Source organism: Anguilla rostrata, unplaced genomic scaffold, assembly GCF_018555375.3.
Source record: "Anguilla rostrata isolate EN2019 unplaced genomic scaffold, ASM1855537v3 scaf0122, whole genome shotgun sequence".
Lineage (NCBI taxonomy): Eukaryota > Metazoa > Chordata > Actinopteri > Anguilliformes > Anguillidae > Anguilla > Anguilla rostrata.
Genome location: NW_026985688.1, coordinates 1 through 4,845, shown reverse-complemented (window position 1 = coordinate 4,845; position 4,845 = coordinate 1). Strand labels below are relative to the sequence as shown.

General features: G+C 40.9%; 1 long non-coding RNA gene across 1 annotated transcript; it reads right to left on the bottom strand.

Annotated features, from left to right (window-relative positions):
• Positions 1-2,183: 2,183 nt before the first annotated feature.
• LOC135246275 (uncharacterized) lies at positions 2,184-3,587 on the bottom strand. Its single transcript, XR_010327588.1, has 2 exons — positions 3,370-3,587; positions 2,184-2,318 (listed from the first exon to the last, which is right to left on the bottom strand). It is a non-coding gene; the product is annotated as an uncharacterized LOC135246275 (long non-coding RNA).
• Positions 3,588-4,845: the final 1,258 nt, after the last annotated feature.

Sequence of the window (4,845 nt, the reverse complement as noted above, 5' to 3'; positions counted from 1 at the left end):
TTGCTGTTAAGCTACTTGAACCAATTCATATGCAGATGAAGACATTTGATTGCAAAAGCAACTGTCAACTGAGAAACATTAGCCATAATCTGAATGCTGACTTCAGTGACTATTGAGCATGTGGCTCTATCTAGTGGTGGTTTCTTTAATAGGTTTTATAAAAGGTTTTCAGGTTTTGAATGCCTTCACATTATGGTAGGCCTCCCATCAAATGTATATCACGTTAAATGTCATTAAAAACAAATTATTTTTAAGATTATTACTACTACTATTATTATTAGTAGTAGTAGTAGTAGTAACAACTTCAGAAAAAAGTTGAATTGAGTGTATATTTTCCAGAAAAAGAGAGCTCAATTAGATTACACATAACTCAAATGGGTGCCACCGATAGACCGTATAACAAGACCAGGTTAAAACCTAGTGGACCGAATCGGCCGACGTCACAGACATGGGCGGTGTAACTTTATCACTCAGTCAGTCAGTCAGTCACAGACATTCGTGTTTGTAGGGCTGGCCCCGCTGTTGCGGTCCGGCCAAAAATAGGTCAGTTCTAAAGGCACTCCAAGAAAGCCGTGAGTCTCTGTAATTGTTGGTAGAGAGATCCAATCAAATCCCCGTTCGCTACCAAGAATCTACCAATGAATTGAAGAGGATAGCCAATCAGAGCGCGTATGTCTACCAAGACCAATCGCTTGCTCGAGTCTCTCGGGCTGAGAGACGCGCAAATATTGAATGAGGTAAATCGGTTTTATTTTCCTGCGTCGGTAGGTAAAGATAACCGCAAATTTAAATGAATCATAAGTGGGAAAAAGTTACAAGCTATGGATAAGTATGGTAACGTTACCGAATGTAATTAATTAATATTAATATTAATTTTTAGTCTTACATTAGTTAAGTCAGCTTCAAACAAGGTAGCCAAGTAACATTCACCGGTTTAAATTACAGTAGACGATCTAATCTGAGGAACTGTTCTTAATTTTTAAGCTTGTTTTATATGAGTTTAATATATTAATTCAGCTGTTTTATGCCTTTAATTTATCTGAATGATCCTTTGTAACTAGCTATCTGGATTGAACTCTGTTTTCTGTCATTTATAGCTAATCAAATAATCTTGCTCACACTGTAAGAAAATAAAATGTCCTAGAAATGATCGATAGCTAGTTACATTTTTATTTTTCTTTCTTCATTGGGATGGCAGGTATGCCATCCGGCCACATTACACCTTGGCGGGGCGGCATGCCCCATACCTATACAGCACCGACACTTTTCAGGGTTCCCCACAAATATAACCACAACAGCCATAGACACTCAGCCCTTAAAAACATTAATTTCTGTACATTCTGACCCCATTTCAACAGACAGAATTCATAAACAACTTCACACGTCCACACAATAAAGCCCCAAACTAAGGGGATTTTGCGTTTTCTCCTTCTCCTCCTTCCTGCCGCCTAGCCTACAAACAAAATGTCTCCCCATTGGACATTTTACCAACACCAGCCAATCCTTCTCCAACACGATCCAATCAAAATCTCACATACACATGCAAAATAGACATATCTTTTTACTCTAAAACATTTCCTGTCTCAACAGCTAGTTCCTTTGTGGCCGAGTGGTCAATGTCATGGTCTATAGATCGCAGGGACCCTGGTTCATGCCCTGCCGGAAGCAGTTCTGAACTGTGCTTTTTGCTCACTAATATTGCTTACTTATCAACATTGCTTTTGCACCAAATTACCAGCTTTCACCGAACGTATACACTGCATTATGATGTACATCTGCACTTCATTAATGCTACAATATCTTCTGAAAACCACGGACAGGTTTGACCAAAATTTCACGCATTGAACAGCTATGTCATGGTGGCGCACTGCCAAAGTTACAGAGTATAAAGGTTGGAACACAACCAGAGAGTCAGTTAGAGGGGAGGACACCAAAATCAGATGCCCTCCTTAACTCTAGATTGCAGTGTTTGAAACAGTGCCTGTTTGTACACAGTTACACAGAGAGACCAGTGGTTACGTAGAGAGGAATGGACACAGTGCTGTTTGTACAGTTACACAGAGGACGGATCGGTCTAAACAGTAGGCGCTTAGAGTACACTGACACTTACCTAGATCTTGAGGACTGATAGTGAATCAGTGTCTGCTGTGTGTGCAGTTTATAAGAGAGGACGGACTAAACAGTGCAGGTATACACACTTTATTGATGTCTGGGGTTGTGCTGTGTTATAGCGTGTGCTGCACGCACACCCAGTGCTGTCAGAAAAAAGAGGCCAATCAATCCTCCGGCCACTGATAGCATGATCTGGGCTCCAGGCCCTGCAAGGAGTGAGAAAAGCAACCAATCACACAGCACATTCTAATCCATTCTACTACAATCACAGAACACATTCTAATCCATTCTACTACAATCACACAACACATTCTGATTTATTCTACTACAATCACACAACACATTCTAATTCATTCTGTACAATCACAGAACACATTCTAATTCATTCTACTACAATCACGCAGCACATTCTAATTCATTCTACTACAATCACACAACACATTCTAATTCAGCCTTGCAACAGTCTAAATCATCTATCAATCACACACCACATTCTAATTCAGCTGAACAGTCTAAACAACAATCAATCACAACACACATTCTAATTCAGTCTAGAACAGTCTAAACAACAATCGATCACAACACAGAATCTACCAGCGCCCCCCCCGCCCCGCCCCGCCCAAAATGATTTCTTTTCATGGGGCCGAAAATCCCTGGCCGCGCCCCTGTGGAAAAGTGCTATATAAATGCAATGATTCATTCAGTCATTCATTATTTGGCTATTTAATGTAAATATCTGAAAGCCCACCTATTCAACTACTTAACTACTTATTCTATTTTAAATAAACAGTACAAACCCTTCTCTTTTCGTATGCAAGTTGAGGCATGCAGCCCATCAGTGACATCTGATTGAACCATAGCTGTAACTAGCCATGTGACGCTAGTTGAAAACATATTCCAAGTAACCAAATTGTGAATTGTAAATATTACCGCTTTTACTAGAACCACTACTTCTGCTTTTGTAGCAGAAACAATAATAATAAACTACAATATGCACACATGTATGCACTCACAGTCAGTCACTCACTACCTCACTCACTCACACACACGCTCACAGTCACTCATTAACTCACACAATCATGCATTAACTCACACTCCACACACCTCACATCCTCAAAACACACATCATCAAACCACACACACCCACACACACACTCCCTCTCTCCCCTCCTCACGCACACACACACACACTCCTCTCTCTCTCACACACACACACACACAGCAGTATACTCCATTTGTCAATAGCATTCCACTCACAGTTTGTCAGTTTCCTCTTTGCTGCAGAGATGGGTCCTGCTGAAAGAATAGCTGTGAGTTTGTCCGGTAGATCTCTTCTCACCTTTTGGTTTTGCCTGGGAGAGCAGTTCTGTACAGATACATACAGGGGGAATGTTTAACCAACATGTGAATAAACGTGTAGGATGATTGCTGAAATATTCTCCACATTCTCCAACATTCAAGATCTGTAAACCTTGTGCTAATGGAAGATTTAATATTTAAATCATGCAACACGCAGAAAGTAGAAGTGGAGGAACTTGTGTGAGGTGGGTTTGTTCCCATTCTTCAGAAAAGAGCCTGAGAACTCACCGAGAAAACTAGATAAAGTGAAAGGACTGAATTGCGTGCATCAGAAAAACAGTGAGCAATATAAATATCTAGATAATAAAAATAAATATTGAACTGGGAAGAATGACTGAAAAATACCTGTTATTTGGTCACCACATACTGAACACTCAAAACGGTTGACTTATGCAATGATGATGGTTTTAGTGTGAACATGTATTATATGGTCTTTTTAAATTGAGTTCTATCCATTCATGTATTGACTGTTTATCAATGATAGTAACATTACATGACATTTATTTGGCAGACGCTTTTATCCAAAGCAACAATAAGTGCATACCCAAGGTTTTATTAATATTGTGTAATGTAAACGCATGCATGGTCAGTAAAGGGGTGTGTCCTGACAGATTGGGGCTCAGATGAGGCCTGTCACATCCCAGGCAGTGAACGCAGGAAGCTCTCAGGCCAGGCTGCTGGCTGACCTGTCTCAAACACACCCATCGTTATCAGCCCTCTTACTCAAAGCCCAGCCTGAGGAGGAGGCGGCTGGGTCCCCTTACTCAAAACCCAGCTTGGCTTCCCAGAAATTTACCAAGGTGCAGTTGTGGCAGCAGAAGTTTACATTGTGTACAGATGCAGTGGTGGGAGTTACCATGTGTACAGTTGCATGGTAGTTACTTGATTTGCATTTGCAGTGCAGAGGAGTTACCATTGTGACATCATTGGGACCTCTTGTGGGGAGTTGAGGTACCATTGTGACAGTTTGTCGTTGGCAGCTGAGGAGTACGTTGCAGTAGCACGTTCTCATCTTGGCTGATATTCTGAACTCCAGCGTGAAGTGTGTGGAGTGGTCAACATTGGAACATCTGAATGGAGAACCCTTCCTTTGAGACTAGCTTGAAGTACAGCGAGGTTCTGGTGGGCAAGCTGAAAGTAATGGCTGTGTCCTAATTAAGCCTTTAACATATCCAAGCGTCTGTATTACACAGTCATTACCTCCACCCCCTTTTGAACAAAATCCCCATCACACTCATTGAAATCTATTAGGAGCACAACACATTCTAATGACAATATAGCTTCAAGAACAATTAACAGGGGCCAAGAGCCAGTAGCCTAATTAAAGCCTCAGTCTTTCTACATATGAAACAAAATATTTAGAATATGGCCCAA